Source organism: Macrobrachium rosenbergii, chromosome 4 (genome assembly GCF_040412425.1).
Source record: "Macrobrachium rosenbergii isolate ZJJX-2024 chromosome 4, ASM4041242v1, whole genome shotgun sequence".
Classification (NCBI taxonomy): Eukaryota; Metazoa; Arthropoda; class Malacostraca; order Decapoda; family Palaemonidae; genus Macrobrachium; species Macrobrachium rosenbergii.
The window spans coordinates 70605427-70625287 of record NC_089744.1 but is presented as its reverse complement, the minus strand read 5'-3'; the positions used below and the strand labels follow the sequence as shown (position 1 = coordinate 70625287).

Here is a 19861-nt window from a genome sequence, read left to right as displayed (position 1 = left end):
ATTTGTACATTTTTTTTTTTTTATACGGTTAACCGTCTCTTGTGTCACCTTGGGATCTTGAAAAAAAAACTCACGTACCCCATTCATTTAAAAGTCATAGCTACACTGTTGCAAACGCTGGCTATAAAACACCCATTATGACTTGAGGTACAGTTTCTATTGGTGAATATTCGCTATATTTACCCGAAATTGTAAACTCAATAATTTGCGTGTTTTCAACAAATTTTGTAAGATAAAAGAGCTAAGATCCCTTTCTGATAGCCTTCTTTTAATCGATAAATTAATTTTGTTGGCAGAAGAAGGTTTTGATGACTTATTAAAGGAAAAATTAATTATTTTTGTTATATTTCTTAATAGCTAATGTTAAGAATGTTCTTTTGAGCTAATTATATAAGAAATGGGTAATATTGCGATAAAACTATAATTCAGTCGTTTTATATCATATAACAGTCAAGTTTTAATTAATTAAAAGCTACTTATCTACCGGAAAAGAATAAAAGTAGATTTATCAACGTTTACCCTTACTCGTTTTCTCAGACAAAGAAAGCCGGAAGGTGGTGAATTCCCAGTAAGACAACAGTGACTCCCGGTGGCATCCAATAAAGATACTGACGAGTAAGTCAAATTTCTAATTAAGCGCTGGGTTATTATTCTAGTAGCGTAGGCCTATTCTAACCCCTCTTGTCATTATATACGAGGTGTATATTGGTTGTTATTTACGGTATCGATGGTTAGACTACAGTAGGTTTGGGTCTTAGGCTAAACGACCTACATTCATTCTCCTCATTGATGTGTTGACTTCGTAAACCGATTATCGATAGACGTGAGTCTTACTATTTGGGGTTATTTTTCGGAAGACTCCAGCCACTCCCACATTATAATTTATATTTTTCTTGGGTAAAACACATCAAAACAAAAAAAATTCGTAATACAACACCATCGACCAAATTGTAACCAGTAAACGCCCCTAGGTTAACCTTAGGTTGGTATTTTTAGGTTCTTTTAGTGCCCTATCATTTCTTAGCCATTTTTGCATGAAAAACTCAAAATGGTTTTTCATGCAAAAATGGTTAGCTGGAGTCGTCCGAAATGGCTGGCTGGAGTCTAATGAATAATTACCCTGTTTGGGACAGATCTTGACACTGAATATATTCCAGGCCTAAATGAACACCAAAGGTTCCATGAAAAAGTGTGTAACATCCTGTCTTTATATAGGCCTAACCTAACCTAGGCCACCGACTTAGGCTACTCATTGCCAGACGGGTCTTAAGCAACCATAGAGGTTGTGCAGGTTATGAATAATAACATCTCATACCATTGCCTATTACGTAAGCACAAGTCATTGGTCCCCCCATTGCCTTAGCCTAAGAATTTTTTTAAAAATAGCCTAGGTCTTGTATGTCAAGGACCAGCTTTGCCATCAGTCTGCAACACTTTGTATTTGTTGTACAATGAGAGTGAGCAAGGTAACAAAACTTTACTCAAGCTAGGGTCATACACATAAAGTGAGAAAAACCTAGGCTACATTTTATGGTCTCTCATATTGATTAAAAGTCTTGTCCCAATTCCAAATAAATCATCAGGTGTAGGCCTACACTGTACTGCCCTAATGTATTAATTTATATCAAAAGACAAACTTTCATTAAATACATTGCGTTACTTATCTATGCTGTCCTGAGCATTGCTCACTGTAGAGAAAAGAACAACATAAAATGTATTGGGTAGACTATTTAGGCTAGGCTTCAGCAATGATACTTCAGGGGTTGATACAGTTACAACACGTGCACAGAATTTAATGTTCTCTATATCCATTTAGTTTCATGTCACAGTACTAACAGAAAGTGTTAAGAGATGTCATCTTGAGGAGTCTGTTGTAAAACATCAGGTGCACAGTATTTACTTTACATTGCAGTAGTCTTGGAAGGAGACCAGGTCAAGACTTTTGTCGTGCAGTGGTACTAAGGTTAAGTTAGGATGCATGTAATTGAAGATACACTGATGGCCTCCTTACAATAAAGATTAGTTGAAGTTTTGAATTACTGGGTTAATTGTTTACATAAGAGTTTGGTTATGGTTAATGAAGCTGAGGAATCAGTTGCCCAACTGACGCCAGAATTTAGTTGACACCTAATTCAGTATTGCAGCCTTACAACCCTTGTTGATAACTGGCAAAGGTAATTCACCCAAAGAATTTCCATTAATGTGGGCACATGTATGGAGATAGAAAGGTTAATTTTCCTTTTAGTTTCCAATAGAAGTTTTTAAAAGTTGGAACCGTAATTTTCTATCTTGTAACCTAGTCTAACCTACCCCAAAAATCCAGTCTACCCTTCAGCTGTTGTAAGGCGACTATACTTGACACAATAAAGTTTGCAGTCTTACAGGTGTCCTAAAAGTTTGGGCATAAAAATTATTGAATGGTTTTAATTTGCTTTTTGTTCCCTTACATGGTTCACTGCCATCTGTCACACTAATGATTTTTGTAATATATTGTTTATGAGGCATATTTGTCATTCTCTTTAAGAAATCTGTTATTAGTATTTTTTATGTTTTATTTCCTAGAGGCATTTGAGTTATTGTTCTAAAGTTCTACACCTAATGTGGAAAATAGTAGAATGTTCCAGGAAGGGTTAACTGCCACTGAATATCAGCATAACTTGACATGCTGTCACCTTAGTATAAGCATAGGTTAGTATAAGATAATATATTATGCTTTTATCTCGCAACAAGGCAATGGTATGTGAAGATATGATTTTTGGTTAGTTTTCATGTGACATTTTCATCCCAGAATTGTAAAATAAGGTCAAAAGAAACTCCCAGATAAGCTATAGAATCACCTGTAAGTGAAAATTAATCTGTTAATATGGTTGTCATTGGAAGGCTAAGGACATAGCCTCTTATGTGTTAGATAAGGCATGTTAAATTTCAGTAACAATCCTTATTTAGTTAATAAAGGGTTTTGTTGGCCTTGGAGCTGTGCTGTTTTCATGTGCATACTAATTGTATCTTTTCTCTTTGACCTCTCCACACCCAACTTCTTCCACTTTTGCTGTGATTTTTTGCATTTTATTAAAGAACAAATATCCTCTTGACTTGCCCTATAAGTCTATACATTAAGCTCAGTGCCTGGATAAAAATAATTTCTTGTAATTTAACTGTGCCTTTAATCATTATCAGCTACCCAGTTTAGATTTTGGGACTGGAGACCTATTGTAACAATGCACTCATAGGACTAGATAATTTGTTAAGGTGGAGGTACATCACTTAATGATCTTCCTATGTACTGTGTATTTATAACTAAATGAATATGTTCATATATTGACAGACCAGGCTTTGTTCCTGACCACTTCAGTTGGGGAACAGGTTACTTTGTTTTTTACCATAGGGCTTGTTAAACACAAGTAGTGTAGTGTAATATCTTTATTCACGTCTTACATTTCACAGTTCAGTATTCCTCTTGATCTTATTTTCATTCCCCAAATAAATACAGTTTTCATCAACAATAGTAAATCACACTTAAAACATAAAACACTATGCTGCATTTCATTTTTAAATTATGATTAATAGTAAGATATACCTTATATATTACTGTATTCATAAACTTTTTTTTATTCCTCAGGGGAGCACTGAAGTCTTTGCCAAGTATGCTGACCATCCCAACCACGGATGTGCTTGGAAGATCACGTTATCAGTTACTACTTCTTCTGGAGTGCTACAACAAAGGATCCAAGCCCATTGCCACCCAGCAGCTTTGTTTTGTGATGGAACCACAGCCCAGCTTATTGTGTGTCTTTATAGCTCTGATTACAGACCCCTCACCTTCTTCAGTGCTGATAGTCAGACATCTTACACTGGTTGCACCTAATCCCTGTCCCTAACATCACACTATGTGATGTCCTTAGTTCTGCCAGCATCAGATACAAATATTCAGATGATACATGCCTAAAAGGCCATGTGCCTTGAACACAAGCTTCCATAGAATGGAAGCCCGAGATGTGATAAAGGGAAAATGAAGAAAAATTAAGAGAGGGGAAAGAAATAAAGTGAAGAGAAGCTGAGGTATAGCAACAAACCTTCATCATTAAACAATACTTCAAGTCAGAAATGCCAAGGCAATGTTTCATGATGCTTCAGATTAGTAGTATTGCAACCTCTTTCAATTTGAAAGTATTTGCATCATTGTTACTTCCAGGAAGGAAGAGCATACCAGAATTAGCAGTGAAGGGTGTGGAAGACATATGTTACTGAGTAGTATAATATTATGGCATGTCAACAGAGTATGATGCTGATGTGCTGTAAAGTGAAAGCATTTTGAATTGCAGGTATAGAAGTTAGTTGTCGGAACAGTGCTTGGAAGACAGCAAGATTAAATACCTTGTTGGGGAAAAGGATTCCACTAATTGGAGCACTTTTATCTGAATGATGATGATCTTTGAATGCTGTAGCTATTCAGACAATATCCCAGCATAATAACAGAAGACCCAAAGTGATCATCATCTCTGAAGATACAGAAAGCCATCTGATCAATGCTAGTTCTCTGGAAGCATTATATGGTATAGTTTTAAGAGCTGTGAAAAAATGTTAAGTCAAAGGTAGCACCAATTACCATGTAGTACAATATTCAAATCACTGAGTACAGTGTCACCCATACAAAGAAAATCATACAATTAGAGAATAACAAGATTCGATAATCAGTGAAGTTTGATACCTAGATTAAGGTAGCTTAAAATCAACTTATTGTGTAAACTGCACACATCAGTTGCCAAGGCTGTGATGGGTGCAGCTTTGATCTAAATGAGCATCATATGTTGGTAATTTTTCCAATGGCTGTCAGGAATCCAGCGTCTAGATTTAAAGTACTCTACTTCTGTATAAAAACTTCATACCGTGCAGTACAGTAACCTTCATTCACAACTTTAGAGAGCACCATGAAGATGAAGCTTGGGCTTTCATTTTTGCAATTAGGGCTTGAGCAATTAGGAGAGCCAGAGTCATTACAAATGATGCATATCTGATAAAATGCTCTTCCAGAAAGCAAAAATGGTAAAATGGGCTGAGTCTTAGATAAAAAGATAAAAATCCTTTCAAGGAAAAAATTTTTCTGGAACTTCTTTAACCCAACCATCAAGATTATCTAGGATCTCCAGTAAAAAGCATTAGAAAAAAGGAACATCTACAGCACTTTTATCTTCAAATGAAGTTGTCATTTAGGATGTCCGTATAGTAGTTTTATAGAGGCAAGGCCACATGTAAATTATACCAAGAGGAAAGCCATATTTTATTCTTGTAAGTATTGAAATGATTTTGTAGGGTACTATACCATGCTTTCTTAAGAATGATAGCGTGAAAGATGGAGAAAATGTAGATGCGTAGTACAGGTTACTTTTTGCTTCATTTTACACTGTATTCGCTATTCCACAAATGCATTTTTCATCATTTTTCTTTTTGTGTTCCTATTTTTGATAATTACAATATTGGGAAGCTGGTCAGATGACAGTGATAGAGATTCCCATTTCTACCCTTAGGTTTGTTGTTATTTTTGTACCAGTGGTTCTGTGACTATATAACAGTCATATTAGCGGGAATAGTGCACTCACTATAAAAAAAATAAAGTTTTAGTAGGCAGTATTCAATGCAGCATAAGATTATTTTAAGGAAAAAATGCAATGGTTTGAGTGTGTTCAATACTACAGTGCATTTATAGTTTTGTTAATTAGGTTTTATTGACTACGGAATTTGTGTTCTTCAGTGGTGGTTGCAAAATAACGTAAAAAAGGTTGGGAAATTGGATTCTCAGTTGGAAAAAGCATGATGAAAAATCATAGAGAGAACGCACTGCAGATTGCTAAAAGAGACCATAGAACTGCTTGCAGGCCATTCCCAGAATGACTTGAACTACAGTATTATTAGCTTCCTACAAGCTCTTTGGAAGTCTGAAAAGCTGTTCACGTAAGTATTTGATGCTGTGAAGCTCTTTGGAAGTCTGAAAATTTGATGCTGTGAGCTTTCTGGAGCTGTTCACATAAGTATAAATCCTTTATACAAGTTCGTTGGAGGTCTGAAAATGTGATGCTGTGATCTAGTTGATATTTTTATGTGATACTAGTAGTGCTATAATAATGATAAGGTGCTTAGTTAGTCCAAAAGGAACAGCTGGTCTGAACAGGGTAGGGTAGTGTTCTTGTGTATAAAAATCTGTTGTTTTATATAAGTGAATTACCAAGTAATTACATAGCCTATAGTTTCAAACATTCGCGGGCAACGCCTCAAGTATAGTGCAGGTGACTGGTCCCGCCCACTAGCTGGAATACCAGGAACTACTGGAAGACAACCACTGTAACTACATAATGTGTTTACCGGCAAAGTAGTTCAGTAAACACCGAGTATCGATGTCAGCTTTGTTCTTGAATTTGCCGGTCAGAGACCAGATTTCGGTGATGTATTATCGCTGATTTCAAGTAACCTTTAAGCTTGCATAGGCTTTCAGGATCAGTATTTTATTGTTTGTTATTAAGATCTGATTCAAATGTATCATAAATATCACTACAGTAGCGAATTTTTACAATCAAATTGGTCAACTACCGTAGCGTAGTTTACCGCGTTACCACCTTCACCGGTAACGTAAAGCATAAACATTGCAAAACACTCATTGAACACCTGAATTAGCCCTGGTTGCGCACCAGCCCGAACTACATCCCCGTAACTTTTACCCATTAATTGGGTAATTAACTGTCGGCATTACCAACGCTTGCAGGAAAATCTTGTCAAAATGAGTTCATTGAAACACCGTTGGCAACGCTGCTGCAAGTCCCAGCCGAGCGAGGCCGGGTTCACCGTTCCCTAATTGCTTTCCGTTCGTGGCTGGCCTTGGTGCATGGATGTTAACTGTTTCAGGCGAACTTTTGGTTATTAGCCCGACCCCCGTATACTGACTATTGAAATTGGATTATGACTTGGACCGTATTTTCGCCTTTTTCTCCTGGATTGTTCTTTCGCCTGGCATCGGATTTTTCTCTCCCGTCTGGACTTTGGCTCGATTTGGACTTAAAAAGACGCCTCCTTTGGATAGCACAACTGCCTCAACCTTAGCTACAGCTACTGCGACCGAGACTGCTACTGCTGGAGACGCTGCAACCCACCGATCGTGCACAGCTTGCAAACGGAAGATGAGTACCCTCAAACATGACATTGTTTGTATAACATGTAAGAAGGTGCAATGTAGCTTAACATTGAGAATTGACGAATGTAGGTCATGGTCAAAAGATCAGAAGGGGGATTGTTAAACATAGAAAATCTCAAGCTTCCAAGAGCAAACGTAGGGAACCAGCTGTAGAAACTCAGACTAGACACAGAAGCTTTAGAATCTTTTAGGAAGTTAGAGGATAAATTATCAGTTAGCATGACAAATTTATTTTATAGTTTCAGAAAGTTATCAGAGTTCAAAGAGCAAAATATGAGTGCTAGGGAAATAGAAACTACCCGTTCTTTTTCAGCTCCCCTGCCTGTTCCAGAACCAGCCTTAACAGGTGCCTGGGTTCATGGAGAACTGCAAACCTCAAAGGTAGGATCTCCCCACCCGGTGCAGAGCAGGCAGTGTTAGCTGCAGTTTTCCCCCTTTCTTTGGATAGTGTTAAGTTCAGAGGTAAATTTAGATACAGGAGTGACACAGACGAATAGGGATATTGAAGTAGCAAAGAGTGTAGGAGAGAAGTTGAAGGTGCAGTCGTCTTTGGGGGCAGGTGCAATTAAGGTTCCTGGATCCTTGTTAGATCCAGCAGCTGTTCTGTTTCTGGCTGCAGTCTCCTTGCAACAAAATGTAATTTTTTACAACAGTTCCAACTCCATTTTTCTAAAGTAATTATGTATTTTCATGTGTGTTTTAATGTGTTCTGAATGATTATGATAGTAATACATTGGGGAAATGAGTTGTTTTTGAGTTACTAGCTTATACACCCCTACTACATCCAACAAGGTTAGGGACCCTTTGGGAATGGGGGGTTTTGGGTGGGGTAAATCACCATGGACACAAAACAGCATTTGAATTAATGAATAAAATGAGGTAAATCATAGCATACCTAGCAAGCCATAGTCAGGCAACGTAGGCTAGTGTAATGTAGCCTAACATCCCTTAACCGCAAGGTGGTGGCGGAACAGTGCTTCACGCCTTATCCGCATTTATAATGATTCTTGGCAGGCACGTATATACTGAGAGTAATGTTGCGCTGAGCACGCTAACCACAGGTGTTACAGAAGGTAAATCATGTTACAATATTATTTTAAAAATTATAAATTTGGTAGATCTAAGCCGGCTGTCCGCGGTGAGCTAGCCTATGGCAGTTGACGTTTTTCTATAGAACTTTACCTGCTGAACAAGAATTCAAGGTAATATTTTGGCGGCCAAAAGTAATTGAGCTGTAATTTACCTTAGAAATGTAGCCGATGGTAAGAGGGACCTGTTGGGAACCTGCGTTTTGGGTGGGTGAAAACACTTTTGAGAATAGCTAATGGTAAGGGGACCCGTTGGGAATCCGGTGTTCTGGGTGGGGTAAATAACCTGGGAAAAGGTTTGGGCACCTTACTGTTGTGTTTCCTGTTACATATGCCATTTGGAACACAAAAAACAAGCGTAAAAAAAAGGCCGAATAAATGGACAGCAGGAGCCGTTCCAAAGGCACTTTTCACGCATGCGTTGATTTACAGGGGAGCTTTTGGTCCACCCAGTGCCCCTAACCGAGAGAGTAGTTGGCAGGTGTTTTGGGGGTTGGGCATACTAAACCAATCACGGTTGTAATAACTTTTTCTACAGTTTTTTGGTTGCTAATTATGAATTTACCTTTAATTTTTGGCACTCGAGCATAATTAACCTGTTAAGTCCATCCAACAAGGGGTTTCCATACGCGATCTTCACAAGAAAGAGCACGGATGCGTCTGTTTCGAACGGTTCATATCCCGTCCAGCATGTGCAATAACTTGTTAACGTATGGGTACACCCCCCCCGGGCCAGTACTAAACACGGCAAAGGGACATTCCATTTGGCTGACAACAAACAGATGCACCGCCAGTGTCAGAACCCTTAAAGTGTAGAAAAAACCAGTTGAAAAGGTAAAAACAGGTGCGGAGGTAATATATAGATTTACCATTGTGTTTTTTATATGGAAGTGTTATTTTTTTGGGTAACTGTTATTTACCGCCACGTCTCTACATAAGTCCTATGTCACTTTACCAACTCGTACTTTCAGTGCAGTGCCCCCCCCACTGAACACATGGCTCCCTAGTGGTTACGTAACGCAAGATGGCAGCTTTGTATACCTGTTAAGTTTCTTCACCCCGGTTGCAAGCAACGAATAATGTCCAGTTGAGCTAGACTATGGCAATTGACATTTTTCTGTTTTGCTTGCTTTACATGAATTTAGGGTAACATTTTGCCGGTAGGCTGCTGCTAAGCTGTAATTTACCCTTGAGCTGTATGCGACCCACACTATAGATGTGCAGGTTTGAAGGGTCAATTACATTTTAGTTACAGCCGACCGCCAAAATGTTATTTTAAATTCTTGTTCAGCACATCAGATAACATAGGAAAACGTCAATTGCCATAGGCTAGCTTACCACGGACAGCCGGCTTAGAATTACCATAAATTTACCTTATTAGGATGGACACAAACGCTTTGATGGGTTATATCCAGAACAAGATGGTTGTGGCTCATCTACAGTGTCGTCGTTATCATCAGAAAATGATTCCCTAGGTGGTGATGGTGGCTGAGTGTCACATAAAGGTGGATATAATTTAGCAGCATCAAGTAAAAATTGGTGTAACACTGAACTGTACTGCTGCAGGTAACACTCCGTGTTGTCTTTAAAAATCAATGCATCGTGTTTCATTTTCAAAGAAATCTTGCATTAAGCAAAAATATCAAAGTTACAAGATGAACACAGACTGGACATAGCCTAACCTCACTCTATGCCAGACTTCAACCAAATGACAAGCGAAAATGTCTGACACCTGTAAGATTTTCACCAGGTCACGTGACTCCCAGACAACACGTATATAACTACCCACAATGCAATTTTAAGGGGGAAAAATTCACATCAGAACCACATTGCAGTTCTAAACAAAAACAGATTCGCATCAGAGCACAAACTGTGTCCGTGTTAAGTAAACAAAACACTTTGAAATTTTTCGAGGATGGGGATTATATAAACATTCATATCTCGAATATGTGAATTTCCCCAAAAAGTGTTCAAAGACAAAGTTTTAATTATTTTTTATGCAAAATGCATCTATAATACTATAATTATTATAGAATGAGTTGGAACTATTGTAAAATAATACCCAAAATGTTGCTAAATCTGTTGAGGATGATTTAGACTTAGTTGTAAGTTTGTGAGGCTCGGGATGGTTGAAGGATTTCCCTTCCTCTTCGAGAATTCCTTTTCCTTCTGGGGAAAAAAAACTTTCATCGGTTGGTGATGGTAATTCATTTGGTAGGACATTAAATGTAGCAGAATATAATGCTAATTTATTGGGTCTTTACAAAGGGTATAGGTCATTGGTCAGACAGTGTTTTAATATAGGGTTTTCGAATATCCATGATCATGTAATGAAGAATTTTCCGGGATTCACAAATGATGTATTACAAGATTATCAAGGGGGACCGGAGTCTGTTTTATTTCTCTAAAATCTGTGGCCTCTTCTGTAACCTCATAACATCGGCGGCAGGAGCGCCAGTGGTGGCTCAGTGTGTGGCATCTTTCTTCTTTCTTCCTTCAGTTCTCAACTTTTCCGACATGTTCCTCTGTTCCTCCGGCTAAGGCAGTCTACGTAGGTTCGGGTTTGATTTCGGGTCATCAGGGACCCTATCCCTCTTCTTCTTTAAGTAGGGGACCTTCTGTTCCGGATTTCCAGTCTCACGCGACTCTGCTACATCCAGGTTTGTGTGGTGCGGGTGTTGCGGTCTCTCCGCTCTCAGGAGTGGGCGTTGTCTGCCCAGGTGTTGAGTCATCGTCTTTGGAGGGTGCGGGGTTTGCGCAACCTATTTCGGTGACTCCCAATATGTTTGGGACTGATTCGTTAGGGGTCCGTCTCCCGTATCCAGGTGTGTCGTGTTCCAGGTCGTCAGGTTCAACGTTTGCTACGGGGTCAACCTGTCTCATTTCCGGTTTTGGCTCGGTTGGACCAATTCGACAAAGACTGTTCCTGTGAAGGGGAGGATCAGATACCGGACGCTAGTTTTCCTTCGTGTAATAAGTCTGATAACAGACGGATGTTGGACTTTATCCACTTGCTGTATTCACAGTCCAAGGCTCCGGAGGAGCTGATACAGCATAATCAAGATATGTTCGAGTCGCTTTATACAACAAAACCGGTGGTAGCACAGTCACCAAAGAATTAGTCTGGTTTGGCAGGGTTGAGCAGGCTTTGAGAGGAGCTGACAATAGGTTGGCATCCTTGATAGGATGGATAAGCAGGATTCAGCCTTGCTTCCTATTCAGAAGGGCTTTTGTAGGGTCACGGGTAACTCTTCTGCAGGTGTTAGGGTGCCGCTGAACGAGTCGGTAGAGGCTCTTCTATCTCGGTTTCCATCATCAAACAGTCTAGTATCTATTTCGGCCAGGGAAGCCAGTATATTGGAAGATGTCTTCCGCAACCAGTCAGAGGCATTATCACACACTATGTGGATGCTATCTGGTCTGATGGGGTTCCTCAAACAGGATGGTTATACTCCGTCAGACCCGACTCTTTTCAACAACCTCATCACGTCAGTTTCCATGGGGCTTGCACACCAGGTGAATGTTTCTGCAGAATGTACTACATTCTTCGGGAAGAAGAGGAGAGACTTCTATCTAAACCATCTGCCTCCTCATTTTCCTGACATTCACAAGAGGGCACTGCTGAGGGCTCCATTGGCGCTCAGCAGCAGTTTGTTTAGAGAGGAAGACGTTTCGGCGATGGTCTACTGTCTCTCGTCTACCTTGGCAGTGGAGTCGCAGCGCAGGCCATGATCAGGGTTGCAGCGCAGAGTGCCAGCTCTCCGAAGGGGTCTAGAATGTCTTCTCCTTCAAAGTGCTCTCGCTCCAAGTCTCCGGGAAGTTCTCCTAAGAAAGTACGCTTTTCATCCAAGCTTTCCAGTTCTGCCGCAGATATGAAACCTTCCAATTGTAAGAAGGATTTTCGGAAATAGGAGACATTCCCTTTGCCTGCACCTGTAGGCATTTCCTTGCCCCTTTCTGGGACATCTGGAAGGAGTGGGGCAGAGAGAGTTGGGTAGTGGAGGTCTTAAGGAAGGGTTACAGAGTCCCTTTTCACTCTTGTCGTCCACTGTCCAATTCAGCAGTGCATCTTCCCAGTTACTCCCCTTCTTCCATCAGTGGGTTAGCTTTGGCGGCAGAGATCCGAGCCCTTTTAGAGAAGGGAGCCTTAGAGCCCACTTCCCCTTTTCCAGGGTTCTATACCTGGATCTTCGTGGCCCCCAAAGCGGGGGGATCTTGGAGACCTATCATAGATCTCTTGGGTCTCAACAAGTTTGTAACCTCGACGAAGTTTCATATGGAAACTTCGCAGTTGGTGCAGCGATCGGGAGGGAGGGAAGATTGGATGATTTCAGTGGAACCCAAGGATGCTTATCTCCAGGTTCCGATTCATCAGGAATCTCGGAAGTTCCTTCATTTCTCGGATCCAACTGGAACATTTCAGTTCAAAGTCCTCTGCTTTGGTCTGACCACAGCACCTCGGGTAGTCACGAGGGTGATGTCTCCTGTTTCGGACATCAAGCATCGTCGGGGCTCCCAAATGAGAAGATACCTCAATGACTAGTTGGTTCAAGCTTCGTCGGAAGGGCAGGCAAGGGATTTTCTTGTGAACCTATGCCAGAAGTTAGGCATAAGAATCAATTTCGACAAGAGTTCTCTGTTTCCAACTAAAGTAAAGACATACCTGGGAATGACGATTCGGACACGTCTTTTGAGGGCTTTCCTGACAGAGGAGCAGGTTCTGGCGATTTTTATCCAGCTGGAAACTTTCATCTCAGCCTGCTGGGCCAGATGTCCTCCCTATCCCTTCTTGTTCCAGGGTTTGGTCTCCGGATGCGTTCTCTGCAGGTGTGTCTCAGGAATCGCTGGGACTTCCGAGAAGAGAACATGTCAATAATCTGGGACAATTCTTGCCTGAAGGATCTTCAGTGGTGGTATCTGACCACCGGTGTAAGATTGGACTCCCCCCTTCCAGGTGTACATCTGTACATAGATGCCTCAGATCAGGGTTGGGGTGCAATCCTGGAGGAATCTCAGGCTCAGGGCCTTTTTTTTTTTTGGTTGTTGGGTGGCCATTGAGATGGACGTCCCAATTTTTTAGCCTATGTTAGGTTCATTACCTTAGATAGGGCGGTCAGGTGGTTGGTCGTTGCTCCTTCTCCCTCTCTGTATGGTCGCATGATCTAGTCCTATTGTGGTCACGCTCCCGTGGACAGGTCATCTAGATCTCTCCAGCTTTATAGGTCCCTACCTTGCTGGAGACTCTAGAAAAGCAGAAGCAGGCTTGGGTGACAGATAACCTCGAAGTCAGCTATGCTAACAGGTAAGGAACCAAGGCGTCAATCGCCTACATTTATTTGTTTCCTAAATCCTATTCTGTCTCTTCCCACCTCCTACGGTGGGATTCAGCTATATATATATCTGGCAGGTAAGTGTCATGAACAAAATGATATTTTAATAATAAAATAAGGTTTGTTCATACTTACCTGGCAGATATATATACTTTTAGTGCCCTCCCGCCTCCCCTCTTGAGACAGTGGCACTAGAAAATCTGAATAGAAAATGGGAATGGTTCCCGATTCCCGCCTCCCAGTGGCGGGAATGAGTACTAACCACCTGGCCACACTGCATGTGCCGCGAGTTTTGAAATTCTGTCGGATTTCGGAGAAATACAGCTATATATATATCTGCCAGGTAAGTATGAACAAACCTTATTTTATTATTAAAATATCATGTTTGTTAACATGAAGGCTGAGTACACTTTTAGAAGAATTAATATTATAGTAAATGTTAAGAGCCTTAGGACGTTAATTTAAAGGACTTGAAAGTGTTCTTTGCAGGATTATGATCCTTGTTTTTCCATGAGAATCACTTATGTTTAATGCTGTATTCTCGGTGCATGATCAGAGCTAAGCAATGCCTAGTTTTTACAATAACATTGCTTAAACCTCCATCAAGATCCATACCTCTTCCAAAATCTAGTGCATGCTGTTAGTCGTGAAGTCCATTTTTGTTCAGATTTTCGTCCAAACTGACACTAACATTTTGCATAGCCCTGCTGGCAAACAGACTAACTAAACCAAAGCATAACCTGACCTCTCACGCCTGATTTTATCTTATTCTCATTTGCACTAGTCTGCTTAGTGTCTTGCAAATGTTAGCACATTAATTCATTGGATGAAGTTTCTAGCACCAGCCCATACCTTGTAGTTGGTCACAGCTTAATAAGGATCAGTTGTATCCTTATTAAGCAGAACTTCACATATTAGAACACCAGCAGGTTTGTGAAATTCTTGCTTCCATTGGCTTTGTGCCTTATTATGACCATTTGTTCACACCAAACCCTGAAGTTTAAACTGATTATTTTTGTTTTGTTTACATGTTCAGGGCATTAACTCTGCTCTCAACACTCTTATTTGGCCTTTGGGCTGGCATGACTGTTTATAGTGTCGTGGCAGTTTTTTCTATAACTGAATGTGAGAGCAAGAATTTCTGAAGTGTTTTGTTGTTTTAGAGCTGCAAAATTATTCTGCAGTGAATCCCTGTTATTCTTCTCTGCAAAATGAACTCTACATTGATATTTTCTCTTTTGCTTGAAAGACCTCAACATAAATTAAGATCCTACAGAGTCATGGCTTCTGAAAGTCATGTGAAATCTAGCATTGGTGTAACAAGCTTAAAAACTGATTAAAGTGTTTGTTATGCAAAGGTTTTTATCTATGAAACATCCTTTTACAAAGTTATTTTTATCTATGAAACATCCTTTTACAAAGTTGAATTAAAAAAGTATAACAAAAGTAAAGATAACTTGGTGCCTTGTTTAGTTACATGTTGAAAAATACCAGATCAAAGTTTTTTTTTGAGAATGAGATGATTCTGCATCCTTTTTTGTGGGAAAGAGTGGGAGGTGCAGTGGTTTGACACTTGTACTGTATTGCGTGTTTTAAATTTTTTAGGGAAAGTGTTGTAGTTTTAGTGTCAGTTTTGTGCATTAATCACTTGAAACAATTTTCACTGTTGTAACTTGATTTATGGTCATGGACCGGAAAGAAGTGTTTTATTTATGAATGCAATTTCTCTTACAGGAAATTAATTGATACTGGAACTTGAAGCTAATGAAATGTTCTGCATTTAACTCTGTACCTGTGGGAGTAGGATTTCAGTTTTCTGAAGGAGTGATCCATCCATCTCGGTCATCTCTTCACACCTAATTAATTCTTAATTTAGTGTAGTTGATTGCACTGTAACTCTGGAAAAGGAAAACTATTTTAAGAAGACCTTAACTTTTGTCAGCACTAAGGATTGATATCATGCAGGTTTTTTCATTCACAGCTTCGGTTAGGATCGTTTGCATGGACCATGATATTCTTATGGTTAGTTAATTTTTGTATTATCTAAATTCATTTCATAAATTTTATAAATAGTTATGAGGTTTTTAGTACCAATACAGGTTATTGTATTGCTTTATGACCTGGATGAGAGCTTTCTTATAGCTATTTTCTCTTAGTTACTTCCTGTCAATCATATTTTTGTTGATTTATATTAAGATTAAAGCTTGCTTGAAAGTTTTTCTTTAGCCACTTGGAATTATGCTTTAAGCCTCTTACTTCAGAAAGACAATTCCTCTTGTAGGCTTTTAGCATCTAGCTAGACTAATGTTTTGGAATTCGATTTCTACTTTTGTTTGCCCCCTCTTAATACTCTTCTCTAAGGCATGTATTCATTACTTCTTTCAGGGTTAAACCTCCGTACAAATTACTTAAAAATTTGTCATTTTTTATTTGTGTTGGATTACTGCATCAGCTAACAGTACAGGTAAATGGAAATTTGTTGGTCAGTTTTGCATCCCAAACCACCTATTCAGGTCCAGGTTTTGGAAGGTTGGCACAAAAGATTTGTTCTTCAATGAGGGGCAAATACTGGAAAAAGAAAATGGGATGGACGTATATTTTAAGTTTTTAATGTAATTACTAGTTTTGTCATAGCTATTTTCTCTTTTTTTCTCATACTTTTGTTGATTTATATTAAGATTAAAGCTTGCTTGAAAGCATTTTTTTAGTTTAGTTACCAAGAGCTTTTTTCATTACCTTCATGGTATTCAAAGCAGTTGCTCCAGTCATATCCAACTACTAATGTAAAATCCTGGGACCCTCATTTTCCATTAATTTTAAGCTTCAGTAGTGCTTTACCATGTAGAAAACTGTTCTATCTTCCAGACATATTAAAGAAATTAAGAATATAAAATTTTTTATGACACAGGACAGCTTAGGTAGCCATTGCTTCATTTTATGCTGGATTTCACAAAATGTTTAGGTTGCACTTTTGCATTATGCAAGTAGGTGAAAGAGTTATGTTCAGGAAAGAGTTTGTTTTCATCACTTTGACCCTGAAAATTTATGAATGAGGAACATAAAGAAGAAAAACATTATTAGAGAATTCGTGTTTGTCTGTCTTACTTTAATATTGTTAGCAAATTTGAGAAGCTAAAGTTTATGAAACTTCTTTGTTATTGCCAGGCTCCTGTTCACATACACATCTGTGAGTGAGAACCTGCGTGTTAAAGTTCTGTTCATGGTCGGACTTTAGGAGTGTTTTTTTACATCTCATTATTTGGTGTCGTGATTATTAATGAAGTCTTAACTGAAGTGCTTTTTCTCAGTGGTTAATTAGAAAGATTCAAAAATAAGTACAGTAACCTGCTTTCTGGCACCTCTGAGGTTGCATGGGGCAAGGGCAGTGTGGCCACCCACCTGAAAGAAGAGAAAGATAAAGGAAGAGCAGTTGATGGGGCAGAGGAATGGGTCCCTGGCATTTGTTTTCCACTCACTCTGTCATTCTCCCTCCTCCCTTTCCCTGGTGACTGAATTTCAGAGATTCTTTCCCACAGTGTTTCATCCATGTCTGTGTTTCAAACATTTTCCTACACCTCTGGTGTAAAATATGATAACTTCTTAGTATAGGTTCATTTGAAGCTAAATTTAATAGAAGGAATATGGTGTTGAAGAGTGACCTTTATGTAATTCTACAAGTAAGTTGATGTGTTTCTTTGTACATACAGTGATTTCTTTTAATATTGCCAATAAATGTGGTGAACAAAAGTTAGCTCTACTCTTATCAAAAGCATTTCACTGACTTTTGATCCAGTTATATTAAGTATAACTTTTCTAATGAATATGTATCAGTTTTTTCCATGTGGTATTCCTGTTGTTTAACCAAAAGTACTAATAATTATATTGTGGTTGTTTACAGGGGTACATTATTTGATATATAGTATATGAGAGAATATGACTTGACATGCATTGTTTAATGACATCATGTTATCAGATAGTTATTTTAAATGTTTCTTGTTTACTTTAAGGAATATGAAGTGTATATTGTCTCCCAATAACTTATAAGCAAGATTGTACACTAATTACTATGTATATGAGAAAATATGACTTGACATGCATTGTTTAGGGACTTCACGTTATCAGATAGTTATCATTTGAAATGTTTCTTGTTTACTTGAAGGAATGTGAAGTGTATACTGTCTCCCAGTAACTTATAAGCAAGAGTGTACATTAATTACTATGTACAATCTGACTAATGAAATCTGGTTGAAAATTTTTGTGTGAGGAAATTATACTGTAGCTTATAAGATATAATTACCTCTAGCACTCATGAAAGTGGAATGCCAAATTTTTTATAATTTTTATGGCTCTTGTGGACAATGTCACATATGTTCTGTAGAGCTAAGATGCAAACTGTAGTATAAAATATTTAAGTAGATGTCATATGATATGTAAAAGTCATTTTTGTATAATGGTCCTAGAAGACTAAGTATAGCCTTCTTTGGCAGCAGTATTTGAATTGGGGTTTTGTTTCATTATCATTGGGAGGTCCATGTCAGCTATATTCACTGTTTTGTGTAGATAGATGTATTGATACATCTATCTATTGGTACATTTCAATCACTTAGTTGAAAGGTGATCGTACAGAGCAGATGGCAGCCGATAATGCTGTTTAGACCTTTGTGACCCCGTAGGAAATTTTGAATGGGAGTATCATGCTGTCTTCTTGTTCTTGACACTGCTATGTCACAGAATTAGTGGGTTTCCAGATGTCTGGAATTAAGGGAAAGTCGAAGGTTGAATATGGACCCTGGGACACCAATGAGGATTGCTGTCTTTAGCTCTCTCAGTCTCATGAAAGGTAAAGTTGTGAATATTTGGTGCTGTGCTCCTACATGGTCCCTGAATGGGCAGGTGCATTTGCCTGTTATTTTGGTCTTTAGAAGAGCGCTTATCGTTGTGATCAAATGCTGTTGTCTTAGTAAAAAAAAAAAAAAAATTAGTTGGTGCAATTTCTTTTGTTTGAAAAATATTCTGTGTTGTGCATCCTTATCAGCATTTTTGTCGATATGTACTGTTGTCCCCCAGTTTTATGTGTTTTTTGAGTCCCGTTATTAATGATAGTCATCAGAGCCTGTATATTCCGAAGAAACAAGCCTTCAATTTGTCACCATATATAAAAAAAAGAGGCAAAAAGTATTTTTAAAACAGACTGCTCTACAGTAGTTTTCTTTGATTGTTTAATGCATAAATAATTTGATTGTGTTTCTGTGATGAGGGAAATGACACTGGATTATTCCAAATTTGGCTGTTAACTACCCAAGAAAAATAAAGAAAAGTTTAAAAACCAAGTAAAATTCAATGACTATAGTGACACCAGAGACATCTTGCCTTAATGATGAATGAAAGACAAGTGCTTATGTAAGTGAACTAAGATGTGCACAAGTAACATGTTTAAGGTCATGTTGAAGTCACTTAACATACCATAAACTGAGGAAATCAAGTTCTCAAATATCTGAGTTAGGTAATGTGTTTTTTACCCACAACTGCCAAACTTTGGAAAGTTTTCTTCACTGGTTTCTCTTGTTTTCTGTGATTGCCCACCTTTCAGGAGGCAAATCTACCATTCAGAATTGTCTTCTCATTACCATGATGCATCACCTTCCTTCATACCTTTGAAAGGATAAAAGGTCTGCCTCATCCTTTGTGGTCAAGTCTTACGCTTCTTTCTTCCTTCCTTTCCTGTGCTTATCTTCTTCATTCACTAGAATAGGGTTCTAGGTTATCCCTTCAGTTGGCCTCTGAACTTTATTCAAAAGAAATTTTGCTGTGGGGAAAACCTTTAATTTTTCCTTCAGTATTGTGGCCATCAAGCCTGTATTAGAAGCTTTGAATTGCCTGTTCCAACAATTTCTTTGATCTTGAAAAAAGGAAAAATAGATAAAATTTTAAATAAAAATCTCCATCTAGAGGTCTGAGCCCTATTCTTCCTCATATTAGTTTCATGGCTGAACGCTTTAGAAAGAGAGTTTCTAGAATGATATGTTCTGGAAAGGCAACCATATCCAAAATCATATTAAAGCCTTGTAAAATCAATGTGTACACAATGCTCTTCCCAAACTTTTCCAACGAGAAGTGTTAATTTGTTGTGGTTTCATTTCACAATTGTTTGAGAAGAGTCTAACAGTTCTTCCTCTGTTTCCTGAATGGTTTCCAAAAGGATAGCCTATCATCACCAAGGAAGGGGTTTCAGTACATTACTTGTCTTGCAGTGACTATTCTTA

The 19861-nt window shown here is 38.7% G+C and overlaps 1 long non-coding RNA gene across 1 annotated transcript; it reads left to right on the top strand.

Moving 5' to 3' along the window:
* Positions 1 to 543: 543 nt before the first annotated feature.
* On the top strand, positions 544 to 19169 carry LOC136835673 (uncharacterized). Its single transcript, XR_010852235.1, has 3 exons — positions 544 to 615; positions 3620 to 5286; positions 15333 to 19169. It is a non-coding gene; the product is annotated as an uncharacterized lncRNA (long non-coding RNA).
* Positions 19170 to 19861: the final 692 nt, after the last annotated feature.